Raw genomic sequence first — 27,195 nt, forward strand, 5'->3', positions numbered from 1 at the left:
ACTTCTATTATTGATAAATTACCCAGTCTTAGGTATTTCGTCGTAGTAGCATGGGAACAGGCTAATGCAGTAAATTGGCACCACAGAGAGTGATGTGCTGCTATAACAATACTTGAAAATGTGGAAGTGGCTGTGGAACTGAGTAGCAGGCAGAGGTTGAAACAGTTGGGAGAACTCAGGAAAAGAAAGGAAAATACGGGAAAGTTTGGAACTTCCTGGAGACTTGCAGGGCTCAGAAGACAGGAATATGTGGGAAAATTAGGAACTTCTTAGAGACTTGTTGAATGGCTTTGACCAAAATGCTGATAGTGATATGGACAATGAAGACCAGGCTGAGGTGGTCTCAGACGGAGATGAGGAACTTATTAGGAACTGGAGCAAAGGTCATTCTTGCTATGCTTTAGCAAAGACACTGGCAACATTTTACCCCTGCCCTAGAAATCTGTGGAACATTGAACTTGAGAGAGATGATTTAGGGTATCCGATGGAAGGAATTTCTAAGCAGCAAAGCATTCAAGAAGAAGCAGAGCTTAAATGTTTGGAAAATTTGCAGCCTTATGATGCCATAAAAAAGAAAAACCAATTTTCTGGGAATTCAAGCCTGCTGCAGAAATTTTCATAAGTAACAAGGAACCAAATGTTAATCACCAAGACAATGAGGAAAATGTCACCAGGGCATGTCGGAGATCTTCACAGCAGCTCCTTGCTTCACAGACCCAGAGGCCTAGGAGAGAAAAAGGGTTTTGTGGGCCAGGTCCAAACGCCCCCCCCCGCCCTGCCCCCCGGCAGCCTTGGGACATGGTGCCCTGTAACCCAGCTGTGTCAGTTCCAGCCGTGGCTAAAAGGAACCAAGGTACAGCTTGGGCCATTTCTTCAGGGGTATACAAGCCCCAGGACTTGGCAGCTTACTTGTGGGCCTGCGGGTGCACAGAAGACAAGAATTGAGGCTTGGGAATCACCACCTAGATTTCAGAGGATGTACAGAAAACCCTGGATGTGCAGGCAGAGGTGTGCTGTAAGGGTAGAGCCCTCATGGAGAACCTCTGTTAGGACAATGTGAAAGGGAAATGTGGGGTTGGAGCCTCCACACAGAGTCCCCACTGGGGCACTGCCTAGTGGAGCTGTGAGAACTGGAACACCATTCTCCAGACCCTAGAATGGTAGATTTACTGGCAGCTTGCACCATGTGCCTGGAAAGTCACAGACACTCAATGCCAGCCTGTGAAAGCAGCCAGGAGGGGGTGGTACCCTACTAAGCCACAGGGGGAGAGCTGCCTAAGGCCGTGGGAACTCATCTCTTGCATCAGCATGACCTGGATATGAGACATGGAGTCAAAGGATATCATTTTGGAACTTTAAGGCTTAATGACTGTCCTATTGATTTCAGACTTGCATGGGGCCTGTAGCCCTTTGGTTTTAGCCAATTTCTCCCATTTGGAATGGATATATTTACCCAGTGGCTCTACCCCATTTTATCTAGGATGTAACTAACTTTCTTTTTATTTTACAGGCTTATAAGTGGAAGGGATTTGCCTTATCTCAGATGAGACTTTGAACTTGGACTTTTGGGTTAATGCTAGAACAAGTTAAAACTTTGGGGGACCTTTGGGAAGGCTTGATTGTGTTTTAAAACATGAGGACGTGAGATTTGGGAGGGGCCAGAGGTGGAATGATATGGTTTAGGTGTGTTCTTACCCAAATCTCATCTTGAATTGTAATCCCATGTGTCATGGGAGGGACCCAGCGGGAGGTAATTGAATCATGGGGTTGGCTCCCTGCATGCTATTCTCATAAGAGTGAGTGAGTTCTCACGAGATCTAATGGTTTTATAAGTGTCTGGCATTTCCCCTGCTGGCATTCTCTCTCTCCTGCCATCCTGTGAAGAGGTGCCTTCCTCCATGATTTAAGTTTACTGAGGCCTCTCCAGCCATGCAGAAGTACGAGTCAATTAAACCATTTTTCTTTATAAATTACTCAGTCTCAGGTATTTCTTCATATCAGTATGAGAACAGACTAATATAGTGTTACTTCATAAATTGCTTACTAATTGGAAAGGGGAAAATGTATTAATACCTTTAAGATAGAAAGATCTGACAACCAAGTAGACAAACTTAACATTGCTAATAATAGGACAACCTGATATTTTGTTTCTCCTCTGCTAGGCAATATAAAGTACATAAATCATTACCAACAAACTATGCTTGCCAAAAATGTTTGTTCTAAATAAAGCATCTACCCAACTTCTCATTTATGTAATAAGTATAGGTATTAGAGAAAAAAATGAAGTAGCACCATTATGCATCAATCAGACAAATCCATGATTTGGGACATTCTCTAAGTCAACTAATTTGGCTCTTTTAGAAAGTGAAAGTCAAGAGAAAATAAAAATGTAAGAGGCTTGGCATGGCGGCTCACATCTGTAATCCCAACACTTAGGGAGGCAGAGGTGGGCGGATCACTTAAGACCAGTTTCAGACCAACCTGGGCAACATAAGTGAGAACTCATTCTCTTAAACAACAACAACAACAAACTCCTGCCAGCAGAAGTGTGCTATTAAAAAAAAAAAAAAGAGAGAGAGAGAGAGAACTATCTAGATTAAAAATGATTTCAGAGAAATAATCTTTATTGCAATATGAGAATTTTTCTTTGGATACTGAAGTTGTTTTCAAGATATAAATTTATTTTGATGAAAATTGAAACTTTAATACGGACTGAATTAGATGACATGAAATTATTATTAATTTTTAACAATTTTGATAATGATATTGTACTTATGTAGAAGCTTGTCCTTATTAGGATGTGTGTGCTGAATGTAGGCTTTAATTGCTGCAAAAATCTTCCTCACATAAAGTCAAAACTTTTTAGGTACTACCTATTCATCTTCATTCTGCCATCTGGAATTAAAAGCATCAGCTGATACTGTCACAAGAAAATTATCTTCTTTGTATTAGTAAAATAATTAAAATGTATATATACAAGACAGAGAATTACAAAATTTGTGTATCGATACTATTATATTAATTTTATGCTAATTAGTATATGCCTTTTTAGATGTTTACTACCTGCTAACAGATATGTTTAGGTAGAAATGATGTATATAGCTATTTCCCACCATTTAGATGCCATGAAGTTGCAGTGATTAAATAAATATTTGGTAAACTGGAATAACCTATTTTAAAGTGTTCTTTAAAAGGTACGCATAGGCCGGGTGCAGTGGCTCACGCCTGTAATCCCAGCACTTTGGGAGGCCGAGACGGGCGGATCACGAGGTCAGGAGAGCAAGACCATCCTGGCTAACACGGTGAAACCCCGTTTCTACTAAAAATACAAAAAATTAGCCTGGTGCGGTGGCGGGCGCCTGTAGTCCCAGTTACACGGGAGACTGAGGCAGGAGAATGGCGTGAACTCGGGAGGTGGAGCTTGCAGTGAGCCGAGATTGCGCCACTGCACTCCAGCCTGGGCGAGTGAGACTCCCTCTCAAAAACAACAACAACAACAACAACAACAACAAAAAATTAGCCGGGCATGTTGGCGGACCCCTGTAGTCCCAGCTACTTGGGAGGCTAAGGCAGGAGAATGACGTGAACCCAGGAGGCAGAGCTTGCAGTGAGCCAAGACCACACTACTGCCCTCCAGCCTGGGCAACAGAACAAGACTCCATCAAAAAAAAAAAAAAAAAAAAGTTATGTTTGTATACATATGTGCACAGACACATAGATATTTGTGTATCTTCTTAAAGATTATATTTTATATGACTATTATATATTATGTGATATATTATTATACAACAATATATTCTATAAAACTATTTTTCTTCAATTTATTAAAATATTATTTTCATGTAATCCCAGCACTTTGGAAAGCTGAGGTGGAAGGATTGCTTGAGCTCAGGAGTTTGAGAACAGCCTGGGCAACATAGTGAGAGCCCATCTCATAAAAATTAAAAACATGTATATATTATTTTCAGTTTTATACTTGACAGGCTTTACAAGAATTTCAAGGAGGTATAAAAATAATGCAAATTGTCTGGAAGAACTCGTCCTCTCCTCTCCTTACTCTACCCTGCTACTGGGAAAAAGATTAGCTGATGGTGAGTGGTGAGTCACCATCACTCCATGTTCCTGGATGTTAAAAGCCACTCACACATGTGACTTCTATCTTTACAACACATGAAGTAGGAGAGGCCAGAATTCTGCTTCCAGCTAACTGGGAGAGGTAGTCTGTTCCCAAAGACTTAAAATATCCTCAGGTCAGGAGTTTCAAGGTCTACACTTAGAGGGAAGAACCAGGAAGTCCATAAAGTCATAGGTTTCAACCGCATCCTTCAATTTAGTATTTCTAACAACAACACTGGTATTTTGATATCCATCTCTTTAATACCTGCTTCTATTTCCAACTTGTTTAGTACTTCAAGAGGGAGATAAGGTTTAATTTAGTGCCTTCCCCAAGCCCAGCATTTAGGGATGCAGAGATAGTATGTATTTTAAGCATGTGCTGTAGTAGCCAATTGGAATCCAGAATGTTGTTGTTTATTTTCATTTTAATTTGACTACAGAATTGTTTATTTTAGGTCCTTTGATCCAATGCTAATTTAAATCATTTTCAATAGAACATTGTTTCTTTCCCTTCATGAGTTGAAACTCTAAATAATAAAAGATACCATCATTTACTTCAAAGTCCATATTCTCCAGGCATTATTTTTGAGCTTCACATAGGCTTAGAAGAAAAACTGATGAATAGTAGTGATGTGATGGTTGTGGAAGCAGTTGCATAGCTTAGATAGCTCAGGTTTTAAATCTCAGCTTTGCCTTATATTAACTGTGTGAACAGGTTAAAATGACTTTCATCTCTCTACACCTGTTTCCTTGTATGTAAAATAAGAATAACAAAAGAGTAGCTGGGAAGATTAGTGAGCTAAGACATGCACAGTGATTACCATGTCTCCTGCCATATACACCTCAAAAATTTAGCTCTTATTATACTTGTTTGGTTCATAGTAGGTGAAGTATTAGGTAGAAAAACTGGGAATTCATTCCTTTCTTGATTAGAATGAATGACAATCCATTTGCAGAAAGCTGGAGAGAGACCTCTCCAGAAATAGAAAGAGGCAATGGCTCTGGAGAATTGAGAACTGACGGGAACTACGCTCCACAAAAGATAAGGAAATCAAAATGCCAAGAACAATATTTTGAGAAGAAGGGAAAACGAAAGAACAGAAAAATTATCAGTTATGTGGGGCGGGGGGGGGCGGGAATCTGAAAGGAAAAATCTCGAAGAAAGGGGGACTAAAGAAGTATAAAGCTGATTATTCTATACTGATCTACCCATCAATGTGCTAATTAAGCAGTAAGCAGAAGAAGGTTACAGGATGGAAGTATGGATTCTTCCTGACCGTTCTTTACACAGTAGATGATTTCTCTACTTAATGACAAGAGCAATAGGCAATTGGAAAATGTCACTTAGCCAGCATGTCCAACTCCATCTTCTTTGACTTTCCTGGTGAAAGTTTTGTCTGTGTAGAGACCACATATTTTATTCTAGATACCGGGTTGACCATAGAGGTAAGACATGCAGTGCTTTGGAATTTGTAATTTTTTTTTTTTTTTTTTGATGGAGTCTCGCTCTGTCACCCAGGCTGGAGTGCAGTGGCGCGATATCGGCTCACTGCAAGCTCCACCTCCCGGGTTCACGCCATTCTCCTGCCTCAGTCACCCGAGTAGCTGGGACAACAGGCGCCCACCACCACGCCTGGCTAATTTTTTGTATTTTTAGTGGAGACGGGGTTTCACCGTGTTAGCCAGGATGGTCTGGATCTCCTGACCTCGTGATCTGCCCGCCTCGGCCTCCCAAAGTGCTGGGATTACAGACGTGAGCCACCGTGCCTGGCCTGGGGTTTGTATTTTCTTAATTCTTTTGTTTGGTATTTTGCAGATTTGGGGAGAAAAAATTGGTGAGAAAAACAATATTATTAACATATATGAAAATTCAGCTGCTACCTTTTTTATGTAAAAAGAATTCAGCTTTTCAATTATACGCTTTCAGATATAATCTGTTGTTTCTATAGCATCATTAGTGGCAGTATTTAAAAGTCTCTAAGCTTGACAGTTCACTTCGACAAATGCAAAGAACAATGAGCACTGATTTTCAGGAAGCTAATAAGAAGTAGTTTAAGAAAAAAATTGGCTTAATTTGAGTTTACAATAATCCAAAATTTTGCAAAGATTTATTTATTTATTTACGTATCATAGTGTGCTTTTGAATTAGACATTTCTTAGACTAACATGCTTATTTTCAGAGGATTACAAGGATGCAACAGACAACATTCCATTTGATGTACATAGTTGCGAATACATTTAACATTGAAAGTTTCAAGCACTTTCTTTTAGTATTTGAATTTTTCATTTCACTCTTTCTAGCAAGATAACTTAGAGATATGTATGAGAAATATAAAGTAAATGACAAAATAGAATGCTGTATGGAGAACAATTTGATGAAAATATAATTGATTCAGAGATTTTTGTTGAACAAATGAAACCAACGATTTTTTTCCCCATCAGAAACTAATTGCATTTCTTTCTTATTTCCTTGGAGATACATGTGGAATAAAATGTAATAAATACTGTACTTGTGTGTTTACTTCCCAGAATGTTCTCTTCAGAAAAAGTAATGATACCCTTTCATTGACATCATCCAAGTGATAATATACTTTTGTTTCTGTCATTGGAGTAATAATAACCTTTCAACCACATCACTGCACAGTGCTTCTTTCTTTTATCGTACATAATGCATAAAAATAAAGAGAGTATATTATTTCTTAAGGAAATAGGTTGTTATTTAAATAAATCCCAGGCATCAGAAAACTACAGTTCTTGCTGGTGTGTACTACAATTTCTATAGATACTTATAACTTTGTATAGAAATTTAATTTTAATATTCTTTTAATTGTCACATCATACTTAACTGCAGATCTCTGCTATTTCACATCTCAAAAATATGACTTAAAACCAGTTATAGTTGTTTATACCCCAATGATAAGGGATTAGAATATTTTTTTTTCCAAATACTTTTTAGGCTAAGTTTCAAAGTCTGATTTGTATAAAATATTACTAGCACATAAATAGTTTGTTAATAAAACATCCAAGCTTATGCTGATAGGTGAATTTGCTATAATTTAATAAAGGCTAACACTACTCATAGTGAGAATTTAAACTTTTTCTCTCAGAATACATTATTCATTTAAATGAACTCACAGGTTTAATGTAAAACATTTGATATATATTTAATACGATCCTTTACAATTGTTTCCTAGCATAATTAATTGAATATGGTGTGAAACAAATTATAATTGTTTCCTAGCATAATAAATTGAATATGGTGTGACTTTGTTTTTTTTACTTAGTATCTCAAGTTTGAAGAATATAAGTTCTTTATGTTTTTGCTTAAGTTTGATTTACTTTATCATTAATCATAATAATAGGATTTGCGCTAGATGATGGAAATCTAAACAGTGTTACTTGGCATAATAAGAAAAGTGAACTACATATTGAATGTTTAAAATGAAGAACTAATCTTAAAACTAATCAGATTGTTTCATGATGCAGACAGCAATCTCAGGAAATAGACTTAGTGGAATTTTCTGACAATTAAGTATAAAATTTTACATGCTTTAAGTAAATATTTCTAAAATAAGTGTCTATTTCTGGTCTCATTCCATGCTCCAAAGAGTTTCATCTGAGCTTAACAATGTTGGTTTGAAGGCATGCTTGTAAATAGAGGGCAGAGATGTTACCTCTATTTTCAGATTTCTACTATTGCAAACAGTCTCTAAGTTAAAGCCAAAGTTGTCTATTTTATTGGAACAAGGAAAGCCTGGTTAAAGCTTTTTTCAGAATACATATTCACTCAGCAGAGCAAGAAAACAACTTCAAGACTGACATAGCTGTTCTAAAAGTCATCTTTTGGTTTTATTGTTGGAAAGAGGGATTGTTCATCAAATCACTGATAATAAGAGTGCTTAGATAACACTGTTACTTAGTTGGTGTTACTTAGCATGCCAAATCTCTTTCTATACATATTAAAAGTGATAAGTTGTTCTCAGCTAAGACTGTCTAATAATTTTTTTTCTGGTAAGATCTTTATTGAGATATAATTCACAAACCACACAATTCACCCATTGAAATTGTACAGTTCAATGGTTTTTACTATATTCACAGTTAACGCAATCATCACTGCAATCAATTTTAGAACATTTTCATCACTCCAAGAAGAAATCTCATATCTATTAGCAATCACTCCTCATTTCCTCCTAAACACCCCTCAGCCAACCTCTCAGCTCTAGGCAACCACTAATTTACTTTCTGTCTGTATATATTTGGCTATTGTAGACATTTAATATAATTGAAATTATATAGTATGTGGTCTTTTGTGACTAGTTTCTTTCACTTGTCATAGTGTTTTCAAAGCTCATCCATGTTGTAGTATACATCAGTAGTATTTCAATGCGTTTTATTGACAAGTGATATTCCATCATGTGTATATACCACATTTTATTTAACTCTTCATCAGCTAAGGACATTTGGGTTGTTTTCACCCTTTGGCAATTATGAATAATGTCACTATGAACATTTGTGTACACATTTTTGAGTAGATATATGTTTTCACTTCTCTTTGATATATGCCAAGGAGTGGAATTGCTGGATTATATAGTAACTCTATGATTACTCCTTTGAGGAACTGCTGGACTGTTTTGTAAAGAGATTGTGCCATTTTTCATTCCCATGAGTGTTATGTGGGGATTCCACTTTCTACATGTCACCAACACTTTGTTATTATCTGTCTTTTTTTTATTATGGCCATACTGATGGGGGTGAAGTAGTATTTCACTGTGGTATTATGGAAGTAGTATTTCATTGCCTTACCTTTCCTTAATGATGTTGACATTCATCTTTCAGTGCTTTATTGGCTGTTTGAATATCTTCTAAGATAAATGTCTATTCAGATTCTTTGCCTATCTAAAAAATTGTGTTGTCTTTTTATTGTTATAATAAGAGATCTTTATATATTATTTTATCAATTTTGCTTTGTGTGGCTTACTAAGATAAAAAACTCGTGTTTGCAATTAATAAATTCAATTGTTAGCAAAATTATTAAAACAATAAATTATAATTTTTTGTCCACCTGAAATAGGGAAACTAATTTGACTCAACTTTTCTTTCAATTGTTGTGGAGTCTGGTTGACTACCAAATTTTGTGAATCTTAGTATTTTACCCAGTAAAAAGCTTATTAAATAACAGGATGTACTGATTAGAGGTTACTTTCAAGAAATTAAATATTTTTTTTGTCTTCAGAAGGAGTTCTCCTTTTGGAAAGATACTATATGAATAAAGAAGTAAAGTTTTATGTACATTTTTTTAAGTGCATCTCAGTTTTTTTTTAAAGGAACATTTGAATTTTAGCATTTGAGCAGCTCTCTTTCCTTCTTTCAAAATTTTCTCATTATCCTTTCCCTGTACATATTATTATTTATAGGCTGCAAATGAGACCTAAAAGAACATAAATAGTTTTCTATTTCAAAAGAAACAATCACCTCCACGTCTCACTTTCATATCTTTAAATAAGATAAAAGTAAAAGTCATGGTTGCCCCCTTGGTTTTGCTAGTCTGAACCATTATCCAAGCACACTGTGGTAGAGATATAATAAGCCTGCTTTGCATAGAAGATCAGTTAGGAACAACCAAGGCTTGGGGAAGAAATCAGTTGCCACTAAAATGTCAAAGTATCAAGTATTTCTGCATGTGTAACTAGAGGAAATGGAGAAGACAGCAGTGCTTCTGATGAGGCCCAAGGTCTCTGGCATTTGAAAGAAAGGTGACAGCTGTTGATGGTCACTTTCTTTGGGTCTCTTTCCTTGGGTCAGGATTGTACATGAAAGTCGCTTTAGATACATTGGCCAGAATGTGTGTAGCCTAACACAAATGTGACCTTCTTTTTATGAAAGGAAGAAATTCTTGGGAGATATAACTGAAAATTATCATCCCAATTTACAAACTCACTGGACAATATGAATTTCTCTTAGGGCTCCTGGTGTATTTCTGTCAGATAATAAGTCTTTGCCATGAAAACAAAAATGAAATGGACTGTAAAACTGAACAGGCTGGGCTCAGTTATAGATTTGATTGTTTGGCTATATGCAGGGAACCAGCATTTAAAATATAATTCCAACTTTAATCTGAAATAAAGCAAAGTCTGAATGTATGGCATAGCTTAATGATAAAATAAGCTCATAAATGTCTATAAATGCATTTATAAATATATGAAAAGATTTTTAAAGTAGATACAATTCTTTGTCACAAATACAGATATGATTCTAAATATCATCAAGCTTCTGCTAATAAAAAGATGCAAATGAAAGTCATGATCCAAAAGCTGGGCGTAGTAATAATTCTGGTATCTGGTTTGAGTTTTAGTTCCTTTCGTAGCTGTCAGCAAAATCATCCCCTGAACTTCTCACTCTTATGCCTACCCGTCTTTATTTTAACTCATAGACAAGCAGTTGGAATTTTACTATTTAACAGCCAAGCCCTGCGGCAGGATAATAAGTAACAGTCCACTAACATGAATGCAGAGAAAAGCATATGTTAGGCCAGGAGGGATGAAAATTGTCCACAAAGAAGAAAAAAAATAGAAAAAGCAAATAAGACAGAAAGAAAAAGATAAATAAAACCTTAAGGGCCAGAATTTTCTGTTTACAAATATGCTCTCCTTTAGCCTAGGTTTTACAAGTGGGTGACTGCATTTTGTAGTGTTAGTAAATCATGACTGCTTAACCATGCATTTTAAGCTATTAAATTAAGTTACCAACAGCCAATCCCCCAAAACTTATATGCATGAAAAGACATAAAAATATAATAAAACAATAAAGAAAATTTCCTATTTAAAATTTAATGCTGATATGATTAAAAACATATATCAACAGCTTAAAGGCAATCAGACTTCATAATCAAGGAGTAGGCGTGTTATAATAAAAACAAGCTCTAGTTTCATTTCTGGTGCAGGTTTAATTTATTATTATTTTTTAAAAAGCTGAAAATGGTAGGAGGTGATTCATTTGTTTGGATTGAGGACTACATCTGGTTCAGAGTTAATAGTCGTCTAAAAGTAAAGTATCATTTGAGAAGGCTTAGGGGTATGCCCGAAGTTTTAACTTTTACATCATTTGCTAATGTGCTAGCTATCTGGAAGCTATTAAATTAGAATATTTGATTTTGCTGAGATTAAAAAGAAATATTAGACTCATAGTTAATTTTTTGTGCAGAAAGCTTCCATTATATTCTGCAAAGTTTTAAACATCCAATGTAACAGCCTGTTTTTGTTTTTTATACTTTAGGAAATGTTCTTCAATTTGCCATATAGGAAATTAAAAAGTATAACATTTGAAGTAGGTTAATGTTCTGAGCTTATGTTTTACAAAGCTTTGAATATTAAAACTCCATGGTTTAAATAATTTCATGGTTAATATTTGTTCTGTATAAATTCACTGGTTTCCTCTACTACGACACGTTAAATTCCAGAGAACCTATATCTGAAGAAGAATTAGTTGTAACAAAAGTATTTCTTTTTTATCTTTCTCTAATGGGAAGATCCATATAGTATAGGAAATTGTGAGAATACTAATGAATTACTCAGAAATAAACTAAAACTGTGAAAAAAGTAAGGAAGTTAGAGTTGAGAGAATGTCAAGATCACCAATGGATTTAGACTCAATTGTGTATTAGGCACATTTAAGTCTACGTACATTGTTGGTCATTTATAAGTTTTTAGACTGCAATTTTTAATATCTGGTTTTCTCTTCATTTTCCTTTCCTAAAATTATTTCCTCTTCTTTCTTTTCATTTTTTCCTTTATTCTTTGTTTTCCAGGGAAATCATTTTCTAGCACAGCAAGACGTGATCTGCTTGCTGAGGAGCACTTGCACGCTGAGGAGGATTTTAAGATGCTGATGTTTTTCTATTTAGTTTTGCAGGCTCAGGGCACACATGTATGAGTGTGTGGAGTGTGTGTACATATCAAAGAAGTTTTTATTCTAAGACAATTTTGAATATAAGTTTGAATTTATTACCTTTTTCTTTTGCCTAGTGTGTTATACAAATTCTACACAGTTTTAGAGCCAAATTACAGCAATCAGTTCACAATCCCTGAGATCATATACTTTTCTCAAAATTTCTTATTTATTTGAAATGACTATATTGACTTATTTTAACTGAAATATAGTCACAAACAGATCCTCTTGTAATACTTTTCTCAAGGTTCCAGCTGAGAAACTGCAAATATGAAAATACAACTAACTTCTTCAACTGCTTATTAAATATCATCTTTGGTTACAGTTCAAGATCAACTTCTTTGGGACAGGCAACTTTCTACTTATGTATGAGATTTTTAAAAATATTACTTATGATTGTTTTGGTGTACGAAGGATCCTGTCACCGAGGTATAAGCATAGTATCCAGCCAAAGCTCAGCAACATGCAAATTACCCATGTAACAAACCTACACATGTACCCTGAGAACCTAAAAGTCAAAAAATAAAAATAAAACATGTATGCCAGTAACTTATTCTTTTAAAAAAAAATGACTGTTTATAAATTTTGGAAATAATTTTCCACTGCAACAGCGTTAAAAGAATGGGCCTTGGTCCAAGAATAACCTCTAAACTGGTTGTTTATCTCATAATAAAGCTGAATTGTGGAAATCTAGAATCTAACTTCAATACATTGTTTTCAGGGGAAAAAAATGGTTGGGAATACTCTTAATTTATTGATTTTTCTAATTTACCAGAATTTTGCTCTCCATGTGCAATCCAATTCTTACCTCTGGATGCATGACTTCATAGGGAAAAAAAAATGTTCATTTCTGGCTCGCCACAATTTCATGCTCATTTTAACTGAGCCCTTATCAGTGCCCTTCTGTTTTAATTTATCTGTTGCTGGTTCTCTAACAAAATATCCAAAGAAGTAGCTGCCATGGATTTTTTATCTTTCCAATTCCATATTCCCTTCCTTCTCAACTTCCATTTGTATTCCTCATCAAATGATTATTCTCTCTGTTGATTTGAAAAGATTTAGGGCACTTTCCCTCCTCCGCAGCTTGTCAACTTGTGGTTTCCTTTGATTTCAGAGAAAGAGATGATTCTACTATAAAACCAACCTATCTCTCTGTCCTTGACCCAGCTTTCCCTGTTTCATAAGAGATATTATTTTTATAGATATTCCTTTCTAGTCTTTACATACACATTTGTTCCTTCATCCCCCTCTGGCTACTGTCCTCTTTCCTCTTTTCCTTTAGTGAAAAATATCTTCCATGTCCCTTGCATCTCTATCACCCTGGATGTAAGTCCATTTAATTGTTTTCTCTTTGTTCCCTTTCTATGAGAATTCTCAAGATCAACTTTGTATCAGCTCTAGCAGCCACATATTCACTCAGTCTGGTTAATTCTTTAGTGCACTTCACAACTTAAAACTGCTTTTTCCTTGACTTCTGGGAAAGTACATTATATTGCCCCACAATACTCAGATTCTTCTCTTCCTACCACCTAAATGCTCAGTCTTTTTCATATATTCTTTTTCACTCCTCTGTGTGTTTTCTCTACTAAATATGAAATCTCAGCGATCTCATCTACCCCATTATTGCGACTCTCCCTTCTAGGTGAAAAAGCACAAAATAATAATCATTTCCCATTTTCAAAGAGCTTTTCCTTGGATACTTATATTTAATCTTTAATAAGAATTTATGAGGTAGATATACCCATTACACAGACTACCAAATTCACATTTTCAGTTTCCTACTAATTTGGTCATTCTCCATAAGTCAACAAGACATTTACTGCACTTAGGCATTCACTATGGTGTAGTACCATATCAAAAATTAAGTCTATGGTCTTTTTATGCCCCATCCAGTGTCCCTTCTCAACTTTCCTATTGGGATTAAATTGGCCAGGCTACTGGCCAAGTCTGTTCGTTCAAAGTCTTAAGAGTAAACTTCATTTCAAACAGTAGAGGCTTCCAATGGGATGAACTTGGATTATTAACTATTGGTGACCCTCCCCATTGTCAACTCATCCTTTAGAAGCCCACTCAAATGCCACCTCCTTCAAGAGTCACCTGCTTATCCCAGTGTTCCTAGGAACATTTTCACAACTCTGTTTCTGTGGCACGTTTTGTCCCCATCCTGATATTGCTAAATAGTGTGGCTGTCAGAGCTCTGGTTCTTGGGTCAGACAGCCTTGTGCTCCAGTTTTTGTGCTGTCACTTACGAGGTGGATGACTTGTTGCAAGTCACCTTTTTAAAGCTTCATTTTTCCATATTGGTACACAGTGTTCCTGATCATAATGCCTAGTTTGTGGGATGTTTAAAAAGATTACATCAGATAATCATATGCAGAACTGGAACACACTAAGTGCTCAAAAAATTGTCAGCTAACTCACTTTCCAAAACGTAATATTCTGAACACATACAGAACCTGACTTTTAAGATCCAGTTCCTGGTTTTGTGCCCGAGGCTTTACAATGCTGTGATGCTGTGATCTGGTCATGACTCAGAATACTTTGATTATCTCTGCTATACAATGGGATGAGTTATAATTTAAATAAGTATTTGTAGGGCTGGATGCGGTGGCTCATGCCTATAATCCCAGCACTTTGGGAGGCTGAGGCGGGTGGATCACTTGAGGTCAGGAATTTGAGACCAGCCTGGCCAACATGGTGAAACCCTGTCTCTACTAAAAATACAAAATTAAGCTGGGCGTGGTGGTGGGTACCTGTAATCCCAGCCACTCAGGAGGCTGAGGCAGGAGAATCACTTGAACCCAGGAGGCGGAGATTGCAGTGACCCAAGACCGCACCAATGCACTCCAGTCTGGGTGACACAACGGGACTCCATCTAAAAAAAAAAAAAAATTGTGGTATAGATGAAAAAAATTTCTATAAAGATGTTCACAAACTATAAGATTCTTGCTAAATTGTAAGCAATGATTAAAATCAAACATCTGAACAGCAGAATCTGGTTTTGTACATCTTTGCATTTTGTATGTTACATGACCAAAAACAGAGTGTCTTATATTAAAAACATTTAGTTATTTGTTGATTGAATTTACTTTGATGTCAATCCTCCTTTTCTTATATATATGCACTTTCCAAATCCTATTGACCAAAAAAAAGAAAAATCTCATCTTCATTACTTTACCCCGTAACCCAAAGCCACTCCTCTAATCAGACCCCAACTCCCTTTAAGAATAACCATAAGTGGCCAGGCGCGGTGGCTCAAGCCTGTAATCCCAGCACTTTGGGAGGCCGAGACGGGTGGATCATGAGGTCAGGAGATCGAGAACATCCTGGCTAACACGGTGAAACCCCGTCTCTACTAAAAAATACAAAAAAAACTAGCCTGGTGAGGTGGCGGGCGCCTGTAGTCCCAGCTACTCGGGAGGCTGAGGCAGGAGAATGGCGTGGACCCGGGAGGCGGAGGATCGGGCCACTGCACTCCAGCCTGGGAGACAGAGCAAGACTCCGCCTCAAAAAAAAAAAAAAAAAAAAAAAAGAATAACCATAAGTGTCTCCTACTTGGCCCCATACCTCCAGCTTTTAACTCTATTAATCTATTTGTTACAATGATATGCAATAAATAATCTTCTGTAGACACTCATTTGACCATGCCCTTCCCTTGTTTAAGAACTTGCAATGACTTGCTTTTCCCTAGCACAGCAAAGCTAAATTTCTCCCTTGAATTTTAAAATCCTCCATCTGTTTCTACTCTTCCTATGCAATATTATTTTCCATTATTCCTTAACAAGCTTCCACTGTCCTACTGAGACAGGTATATTTTTTGTCTCTAGTAAACTAGGCCCTGAAGATAAAAATTTGCATAAAATATTCAGTAGCATGTTCCTTATTTTGCTCTCACCTTCTATGCTTTTACACATGCTATTTATGTCTCCTGGAATGCCTTCTCCTTTCCCATCATCTGACATACAGTTACCTAAACTCCATGACCCAATAAATATTTTTTCTCCCCTGTCAACTATTTCTTCATGAATCTCCTCCTACTCTTAACGTTGTTACATAGTCTTTAAAAATAATCTAAAATAGATGATTTAGTCATGTGGAGTAAGATTCAGAAGGTATCCCAGGCCATGTAGTTAAAGTCTCTTAACTTCAGCAACGCACCTCCCAGATTCCCTCCTTCTCCCAGAGATGTTCTATATGTAAACAAAATATTACATATATTCTTCCCTTATCTCTCTTTCTCCCCTCTTTTTAGTGCAAATGATGGAGGGAGTAACAAAGCTGTCCCTAAAGATATCACATTTATGCAGAAACCTGAAAGAAATGATTGAGCATGTCAGGTAAGGATCAGGGGAAAGAAGATTCCAGGCAAAGTAAACAGTAATTGCCAAGTCCTTCAGATGGCAGCAAGCTTGTACTCCAGGGAGAATAAGCTGGACTGCGTTGTCTGAATGGCGGGTAAGGAGGAGATTGTGGCACAGGAGGATGGGAAGGTAGGAGGGATCAAACCAAGGAGAGTAAACTAACCCATGGGAAGTTTGGAATTTATTCTAAACTTGATGGAAATCTATTATAGAGTTTTGTGGCGAGCATGCTGTGAAATATTCATATTCTAAAATGACCGTGTGGATGCTCTGTTGGGATTTTTCAATAGGCAAATATAAATAAGCAGGGAAGATATTTATGGATCTTAGAAAAAGATTTTAAAACTCCATAAAAAACCTGTAAAAACAATTTTCTAAACTGCCTGTGACATTTCAAATTAATTGCAATTACAAATTACTTAGAAATTAATGACGTTAAGATTACTATATATTAAAACCCATAGAATATAAACATAGTGGTACTTGGTGGGAGGACATTCATAACAGGAGATGTATTTTTTTTTTAATGTTGAAGGTAAGTAACTAAAAAGCAACCAATCAAAAGTATAAGGATTAACAAAGTAAGGTAAAATAATTTGGTAGAAAGGATGAAACAAACTATAAACAGGAATTAAATATAAATACAATTAAAATTGGCAAATTTGAAGAAGAAAAAGAGAAGATGCACGAATGCCTATTGTGGGTAACTCTTCGTGAGGGTGGTTCAGCTCAAAATTCCACCTTTTCTGGGACTGGTTTCTAATGTATAGCAACTGATGCTTTGTAGCTCAATGTATGATTTGTAGTCCTATCCAAGTAACTGTGATTCATAGAGGAAGGATTAGTGAACTCACCTCAACCCGGTGGTCCAGTTTGGGCTAGATTTTCCTGGAAATTTGACATTTAAAATCGTTAAGAAAAAGAGAGTGGTTAGAGCATACAGCAGTGGTCATTTGGGGATGTGCCTCCGCTGATACGTGTAGTAGGCACTCCAAATGTTACTTGCATTCATAGATATTTTAGAAAGCTTGTCCAACCTGCAGCCCATGGGCCATGTGTGGCCCTGGATGGCTTTGAATGTGGTCCAACACAAATTCATAAACTTTCTTAAAACATTATGAGATGATTTTGTGATTTTTTTTTAAAGCTCATCAGCTATCGTTAATGTATGTTTTGTGTGGCCCAAGACAATTCTTCTGATTTGGCCCAGGGAAGTCGAAAGATCAGACACCTCTGCCAGGGAGGTTCTATATTCACATTATTCATACGTACATTAGCCTAAAATCCATCTGTTTGAAAAGAGTTCAATTTTTAAAAATTATACTTTTCTCCCATTCATTTTCATAATAACCTTTTCCTTCTTTACAAGAGGGAGGCATATGTGTCCATCAGTATTCTTGAGTATTACAATGGTGCTTTGTATTAGTGTGTAAAACTTACCAGACTGCCAAACAATGGACAAATAGAAATATCGATGTTGGTGCTGAGAAAGTGAATGCCTAATGACTGGGTAACAAATCCTCTTGCAAATCAGGGGATTTCTTTTTCACTGAATTAAATAAAATTTAAAGAGAACCTAATAGAATTTCTATTGATTAATCTTTAAAAATATTTTTTGAAGAAATATCACTAAGTAATTTTTGTTATATACCCAATAATGAATTCAAAGAACTGAATACCATGGCTATATCAAAACTCCTTCTAGGACCTATTGTTACTTTATGTGAACAAGCTTTCTTAGCACTTGCATCTATGACAATGAAAATAGGGATTATATGGATGCTGAACTCTATTTCAATTGACAATAGTAACATTCATCAATGAATATGTGAATTAATAGAAAAAATAAGTGAGAAATCAGTAAAGCTTCAGTTCCATCTATTTCATTAAGAAATACATTTTCAATTAAAGTTTACATTTTCATGATTGAAAAATCATCAACATTTGCAAATTTATTAAGTCACCTGCATACAACTAATAATTATAGAAATAATTTAGTCCAGAAAAAAGTAATTCAATACTTAGAAACTTATAATCAAAGGAAATTAAACTTTAAGTTTATATAATTTTCTTTTTCTTTTTTCTTTTTCTTTTTTTTTTTTGAGGCAGAGTCTCCCTCTGTCGCCCAGGCTGGAGTGCAGTGACGTGATCTTGGCTCACTGCAAGCTCCGCCTCCCAGGTTCACGCCATTCTCCTGCCTCAGCCTCCCGAGTAGCTGGGAGTACAGGTGCCCACCACCATGCCCAGCTAATTTTTTGTATTTTTAGTAGAGGCAGGGTTTCACTGTGTTGGCCAGGATGGTCTCGATCTCCTGACCTCGTGATCCGCCCGTCTTAGCCTCCCAAAGTGCAGGGATTACAGGCGTGAGCCACCGTGCCTGGCCAAGATTATATAATTTTCTTGTAAAAATATGTTAAAAGATAATAGAAGATGCCCAAACATAAAAAATATATATTATCTTAGTATAAAGTTTTATGGGGCAAGTGAAAGATAAATAAAAAGAAAAGAATTATGTAAAATTTTTACTTACAAAGAAAAGACTTTTTAAAAATGGATTGTAGTGGGTGTCAAATTATTATGGTATTTAGATTCCCACTACATACAATTTAAAGTGACATGACAGTTTTATTTTTAACGTTATATATTTGCAATAAGAAGAAAGGTATCTTTTGTAACTTCCTATATTTATAACGAAAATTTTAGTTCCCAACCTAAAAATTCATATACAGATGTATAAGAAAATGTCTGGAGACTTGTTCTAGAGAGAAGACCTACCCCTGAAACTTGTGCTGCAGAGGTCTTACAAAAGAACTTCCTTCTTTCACAAAGTAAAGAGTTAGATTTACAATTGAAAGAACCTAAAGAATCGCCAGCTTTTTGTTGGTATGAGTTAAGAACACAGGCTTTGAGTTCCAACTCTTATTAGGCCACTTGTTCTCTGTCTGATATCAGATAAGCAACATAATGATTTACCACTCAATTTCCTCATCTGAAAAATGGGAAAAAATGTAGTACCTATCTCAAAAGGAGATTATGAGAGTTAAATTAATACAGTGCCTGACATAGAGATCCAAAATAGTAGTATTGTTATTACGATAAAGAAATGGACTCTAAAAATACGAACAGCAGAGAAAACGTTAGAATATTTTAAACAAATGTTTGACAAAATAACTGAAAAACTGGATTACTGAATTTGCCTTTAAGAAAATACATATACAGATTTTGACTCAACTAAAGAAGAAAACCTGAACAGAGCAACAATTATAGAAGAAGCCAGCACCTAAGAAAGATACCAGGAATAGATGATTTTATAACCAGGCTCTTCTGAACCTTTAGAAAAGAGAAAATTCTTAAGTTTTTAATAACTGGTTCTGAAAACAGAACAGGATGGAAATCTTATTTCTATATTGACACTAGCAAACCACTGATAAGCTAAACCTCTCCCAGAAAGGAATCATTCATATATACACACACACTCATGACAAATCTTACTTATAAAATATGATTTCAAAATCAAAGTTTTCTTCAAGAATATAGCCATGCTTATGCATTAGAGAAACTATTGTGATAATGGGATAGAAAAATAGAAGCCACAACAAAACACCACATCACCTACTTATATGAAGAGTCACTGACCTGAGAAATAGAGACATATAGGATATTCTAGATGGGGAAACTCAGTATTTTACAGCTAGTAATTGTCCTTAAATTAATCTATATATTGAATGTGATTCAAACAAAATTTTCAATAGAATCTTGAATCTCGATTTTATCTGAATCAATGTTTGCAAAGGAATGGGCACTCTCAGTCATGCTTGTTGGGAGTGTTGTTTCCTGCATTGGAGGGGGGCTAGTATGGCATTATATATGTAGCTGCGTAATATACATATTCTTTGATTCAGCTGTGAGACACATGTTTATTAATTGGCGAGTGTATTACTAATGGAAGAAAGCAAGTTGAAAAACTTTAATTTTATTTTGCTAAAAATCTTTATATATATATTTAGGCATATTTACACATATGGAGAAAAGTCTCTCAAAAGATGCACATCTAAATGTTAATGGATGAGGCATTAAAAACTCTTTACTAATTCATACAGTGCTGTAATGTTAGTTTTTTGAACAACGAGAACACAACATTTTCGTAATTAAAATAAAAAGTCAAGTCTTGGGAGGGATCATAAGGTTGGCAGTGGCTACTGGAAAAACCACATGTCACTTAGCTTGGAATTGCAGTCAAAGAGACATAGACTGATGGAGAGATGTCAGGCTCAGAAAAAGCATTTCCTTATAGCCTCTTTATTTGGTAATTAGTGGCAGATCTGCTTTAGAAACCAGATTCACTCTAATTTCAGCTAAACTACACTATCTCTTTTGCAGTTGAATGTTTAGACTTAAGAATAAGTCCTCACATTCATCTCATTTAATGCTGCCTTTAAATTACCCTGTTCCCTTAACCTAATCCAGATGGTTTGAGAATTTTGGTTAAACAAAACAACATAGTCTCTTCATAGTTTTAGGTCACATTACAGATTTATCTAAGTTATTGCTTAAATATTTTCATTGTATAGAACAAAGGATAGGCTATCAGTCTGAGTTTTTGTATCGAAAGTTTCCTTGTTTTAAGGATATGGATGTTAAAAGAAAGGTAGACTGTCACAAAACTGTGCTGTCAGTCACCTGTCCTTGGAATGTTCCCATGTTCCTATCTTTCCTTTTGTTGCTTTGCCTTCCAGTCGCATCTTCCACTCTGAACCCACCCGGAAGCATTAGACTTGCATCCTTCCCCAGCTTGTCCCCATGTGGCTGAACCTACTTTCCCTGTACAGCCTTTAAATATGGTCCTTATCTTTGTCAAAATGCTTGCTCTCTCTTAATCTCTTTCATCCATCTATCTATCTATCTATCTATCTATCTATCTATCTATCTATCTATGTATCTATCTATCCATCCATCCATCTATCCATCCATCCATCCATCTACCTACCCACCTATCAATCATCTACCTATCATCTCTCATCTCTCTCTCTCTCCCCTGCCACTGTCTGTCTATCTCTTTTATCTACCCATTTATTCAGTATAGGCAGCTGTTCTTGATTTTCACATGGATATGATGAATATGCTTACACTTTTATTTAAACAGCTTTATGTGTTACCTCTCCCAGGAGAGTCTAAATTTGAAAGGAAAATTTGACCTTGAAGTTTTCCATAGATATATTTCAAATAGAAGAATAAGTCTCTATGAACCCGAAGGATTTTGGAAAGTAGCTTAAAGCACTCCAGCAAATACTAAATGTCTCTATTTAGTGTACATACTAAATACTAAATATCTTTGGATCCCCATGTTTTGTCTGTATAATTCAAGCATTGCTGAATTATACTTCATAATATGTTTATTTTAATATAAAATTGTGGTTTCAACTATGAAATAAAATGAACCATTATTTCACCAAATCTTTAATATGGTGAATTCTTCAACAAGGTGTCTTCTGTTATACCATCACTCCTCATGCTTTCTTGCGTATCACGTCACCAAAGCACAGTATTTACTACTTAACTTTTGCATGCATTTGCGTTGGAAGAGTGTTTGTCTGAGTAGGGTATTATCTTGTGGTATTATTTGGTAAAGAGAGTTTGCCTTCCCAACATTTGTCAGGGACCTGCTATGCTTACTTGTAGGAGTTACATGTAAAGAAAAGCGTAATGTGTACGTAAGTTCCTTGCTGAGATTTCCATGCACTTTGAAAGCTGAATTTCTAAGAGGCCATTTCAGTGTCTTATGAAATTACTCACTGGAAGGAATGGATGCAACTTTTAAAAGAAACAGAGGTTCCCAGAGAGTGCTAATGCTCTGCTAGAATGAGCATCAGTAGGCAGGTAAATCAGTCATACAAAATTAAATTATGTATGCACCTATTAAAGATTACCTTCTTGCTAAATAAATGAAAAATTTTATGATAGACATATTGCTTGTAATTGAAAGTCCTTGATTGCAGGGGTGCAATGGCAACAGGAACTCAAGGGAACCTGCTTGAATGAATTCTTTTTATAAAAAATATTGAAAATACCCATTAAAAAGAGGTATTTTCTTTCTTCCAAATGTTTAAATCAGAAACACAACAGAGTAAAATAAATCTCTTAGTGCTAAATAATCTTAGAGAGTAAAATCTTGTTTTTTGTTAATAAAAATAACATTCTTTCAGAGCATTATTTTAAATAATTTAGCAAGTGTGATCTAAATAGTTTATGGTTACAAGGTACATAACAGATATTTACCAGGAACCATTCATATGAAACAAAAAGGGGTGCCTTTGCTGATAAAGGTGAGGAGGCCACTACAAGATAAAGTCAGAGGATACAGGAGAAAAATAAATAGAAAAATGTACTTGGAACCACATTCAGGGACTTCGGTAAGGCTTGGAGGGTTTAAATGACTAACAAAATGTTTGCTGGTAGAACTGGCGCTTAGAAAGCATAAGATACCAACTGTAAAGATCTCACCAAGCAAAAGGCTCTCTTTTCGTGGAAGCAGTAAAACAGTGAGAAAATGAATTCAGATCCTAAGAACTAACCGTGTTGTATGGATGATGGATGATGTGTCTTCAGTCATTGTTAATAGAAACTTTCTATTGTTCTTTCAAATTCTACCTACCATATTATATTGGCAATTTCATCGCCATGTTCCAATTCATTCTCATCCTTAATTCCCTCATCATTCTGTACTGTTTCTTCTCATGTCCGTACAAGTACAAGGAAGTGGCAGGAGCTGTCCTCAGCACAAACTTTGCCTAAGCGTCTCTCACGCCACTTTGGCACCTCAGACTCAAAAGGGGAGCAGGAAACATCTAATTTTTGCTTAGCTCTGTGCTGGTGCCAAGCCAGCTTCAGTCAAGCGACTAAGTAAATAATGGCAATGAAACTTATTAGGAAAGAACGTCAGGGCTTTCCTACATATTATATATGTTTTTTTCTCCAGGAAGAATTTCCCTTCAAATGTTAAGATTTCCCTGTCCCAGCATATGCGCTTTTTGCCAAAATCTCCTCTTGTTGAGTGACAATGAGTTCAAATGATGCAGTAAGTCACTTTTGACCTCTCATTTCATTTTGTCACAAGTGACAGGTGTTTAGGCTGAACTATTTTCCTGCTTCTGCAGGACTAATGACCTTGAGCTCGTGAAGGTAAATTTTTTGAGGCAAAAACTAGTAAAGAAGTACATAATTCTCTCAAGATTTCCATGCTGCGGCTTGAGTATAAATTGTCATCTTCAGTACAATGTGGAGTTAATGTTTAGCCTTTATTTTTTTTCCTTGACTAGTTTTCTCTTTGCTCACTCAAGCAAATCTTGTGCCTTTTCCTTTTATGTTATTCGTTTTCGATTTGTACACTTTCCATGAGTGAAGGGGAGTTTATGTGGGAGGAATTGTTGTCATTTGAAAGATTCTCTTAAAGCATTTGAATAATATCTTAAATAATAGCGATTTATGTGTCTAAAAGCAATTAAGGTAAATAAATTCAGTATTTTGACTTTTTAAAATAATGCATGTTATTGAATTCTTCCCCATATTGTTGAAACTTTGCATGAATTTGGTTTCAAAGGCCAACGCTAGGGGTCACCCTTCCTTATTGTAAAGTTTTAGTCATTGTCCAGAGCCCACTGACAACCCATTATCTCTGACGAAAGTGAGGAATTTTGTAAAGAAAAGCAAAAGACTTTTGGCTCTAAGAGTGCTAGTAATGTTGCTTTTTGTCCTTGCCCTGTCGTGAAGCCCAAATTTGTAACAAAATTTTATGAATGAGGAAATGATGTTGAGCTTTTGGGGGGAAAAATATTCTGAGAATAAAAATTTATTCAGCCTGAAGTAGGACTAAAAATAATAAGCATTTTAGGGTATTATTTATAGGGTATTATTTGAAACCATTAAGTTTAAAAATGCATTTTTATTTAATAATCTATATTATAGACATACTGAGTTTGCTTAAGAAAATAGTACAAATGTCTTCATAAAATGAGATGGGAGGACTTAACGATTATGCATATCAGATTATGGGCTTATAAAAGTTAGCTGAGAATGAAATTTTAGATAAAAGGTGTATGCTGAAATATATAATGTTTGTTCATGCTTTGTTTGTTTGGTGTGTGTGTGTCTGGTTGAAAGAATATTTCCATCTATAATGATGCAAAGAATTTACATAGTAGAAATCGCTAGTTCATCATTTGCTCTGAAGTTCAGTTTTGAAGATAAGTTTAATAATTTTATCAGGAAGCTTGTGTCTTACTCTGTCCCTATTTCTTCTTAGCTGGATTATTTCACACATAATGTGGTTCTAAAAGAGATCACAATTCTCTCCAACAGTCTTGAATTGTTTTTGCTTTCACTTAAAAACTGTTACCTCTGCCCTTACACTTTTTCCTTATTTTAAAAGTGTTCCCGTTGATTTTTCATTTCATTCATCCAGATCATAAAGATAATAATCTCAATTATGAAGTGTTTATTATGTGCTAAGCACAAAGTCTTCACATCTTCATTTTAGAGATGAAGAAACTGAGGCACAGTGGTGTAAATGGAATGCCAGAAGCAGGATCTGAACTGGGGCTGCCAGACACCAGAATATATGAATACATTCCTAAACTGTAGGTTGTGCTGAATTGGCTACCCAACCACAAAATTGCCTGTCAGTTACACAGCATAGATGCATAAGTGCCCCAAGAGCACCTAAACATGAGGTGGGAAATGCACAATTACCAGGAATTTTCTGAAGATACTGATGTAATTTCAAATGAATGATTCTAACAGTGGCATTTTGGACACAGCAGTGGGATCAGTAGAGTGCCTATCTGAAAAAAGTGGGGATCACCCAACATCCTCAATTTTCCCACAAAGGAAGCACATCAACGAGCAGAGCCAACAGCCTTTGTAGCAATAATTGGGTAACCCCCTCCTTGGGGACAGTGACGTTTGAGTGTGTTGGGAAGACACGGAATGGTTAAACAGGATATAATGACATGTAATTGGTTCTTTAGGCTGATTTGCCCCCGGTCTATAGCTTTCCCCAAATTCAGAGGAACAACAAATTTCTCCTTCCTCTGTGCACCTTAGCAATTTGTATATATGTTATTACTGTAATTTGCTCATTACCTCATAATTATGTCTTTGGTTTCCTGCATCTAATCTATATGCTCACGGAAGTTGAGACTATGTCTGGTTCTTTGTGGCATCGCCAACATATATCACAGTGTCAAACATACGAGAAACAGAAAACAGTTGTGAATAAATGAATTCATAATTTTAAGAGACTCCTTGCCATATTTTGCAATATGAGATTAAAATGTTGCACAACACCATTAAGATGAGGATTGGAGCTGGGTGTACAGGGATGCTATGCTGGACAGATGTAGCAAGTTACAAGTGATTCAGAGAGAGAAAGAGGGAAGTGAAGGGAGGGAAAGGAAGGGAAAGGGAGGGGAGGGAGGGGAGGGGAGGAGGAGGAAAAAGGGAAGGAAAATGATGAAGCTCACCTCATACCTGGACCGAGGTAGCTTTTCTGCGCCAGTTCCCAGGTGGTAGTCTGTATATTGCACTGGAAAGGTTAAAATAATCCTTTGCCAAACTGAGTTTGGTATAGGCAATTAAATCTCTGCTTCATTGTCAGCATTGACAGAAACTCTATTTGGGGTCTGAGGAAACATCCTCTTGTCATCTAGATGCCTGATGAGACATCTGTCACTCTGCATCCATACCTGCTGCTCCTGTTTACACCTCATCAGTCTAGTTATAAAATCTGCCAATTTCCCATGTTTGCCCACGACATTTTTACTCACACTTGATTTTTTTGGAGTTGAGAAACCCTCTTTGAAATTTAAGAAGTCATGGGGAAGACTTAAATCATGGAGATACAAGAAGACATGGATTTAAGAAATCACAAGCCCACCTCTGTATTGGCTTTGTTCTGTGCACTTAACTCATCGCATCTCTCTCATCTTTTCTCTGAGCAAATCCTTCTCCTGGCCTCAGGTAGGTAGCCTTGGCACTAGCAAGTGGAGGGAAGGGAGGAAATGAGCAAGAAAGTTCTTACTTGACTGATGCTTTCAGGAGCTGTCATTGAGCTCTCTGGGTCTTGATCTTGCTTTGAAATACCTTTTTCCTCTTAAAGCACTTTTGGGGTTCCTTACAGACTCTCCCGCTTCCACCTCATGTTGTAGATGGCTTCACACCTGTAGTTCTCTTGAGAGGGAAAGTTTCTTCCCCACCTTTAAATTTAGACATGCATTACTCTTTAAATGGTTTCTTCAAAGACCTCTGCTTGGTTTTGAGATCAAGAAAAAAGAACTCCTAATTCTATTTCCCTTGTAGAGGAGAAGCACAGCACACAAACTCGCCAAAAATTCTCTACTAAATTCCTCCAAGACTTTTATATACTCAGTGGGTGAGGCGTTAAAGACTCCCGCAAAGCCAGATCACGTCATCATTTTCTGCAAATTTCACAGGTAGTGTTGTACCTGATTTTAATATGTAATCTTAAGGCTTTGGCTGAAAATTGAGATGAAAATGACTCTTAACGTTCTGTTAATCAAGTTATAACTCGGGCCAATACACTGAAAAAGAACACAAACTCCTTGCAGTTAGAATATTTGCCTCGTGTCACAGAGCCGGTCAATGGCAGATCTACTTTAAAAAAAAAAAAATTATGGTTAAAATATGCATAACATAAAATTTACCATTTTAACCATTTTTAGGTGTATAAATCAGTGGCATAAAGTACATTCACATTGTT

The 27,195-nt window shown here is 36.1% G+C and overlaps 1 long non-coding RNA gene across 1 annotated transcript in view; it reads left to right on the forward strand.

Annotated features, from left to right (window-relative positions):
• LOC139363129 (uncharacterized) overlaps window positions 1-27,195 on the forward strand; it is a 129,386-nt gene that overhangs the window by 93,804 nt on the left and 8,387 nt on the right. The window contains exon 2 of the long non-coding RNA XR_011623044.1: window positions 16,313-16,397. This is a non-coding gene — a long non-coding RNA (uncharacterized lncRNA). The remainder of the gene's footprint in view (window positions 1-16,312; window positions 16,398-27,195) is intronic.

Source organism: Macaca nemestrina, chromosome 5 (assembly GCF_043159975.1).
Source record: "Macaca nemestrina isolate mMacNem1 chromosome 5, mMacNem.hap1, whole genome shotgun sequence".
Classification (NCBI taxonomy): domain Eukaryota; kingdom Metazoa; phylum Chordata; class Mammalia; order Primates; family Cercopithecidae; genus Macaca; species Macaca nemestrina.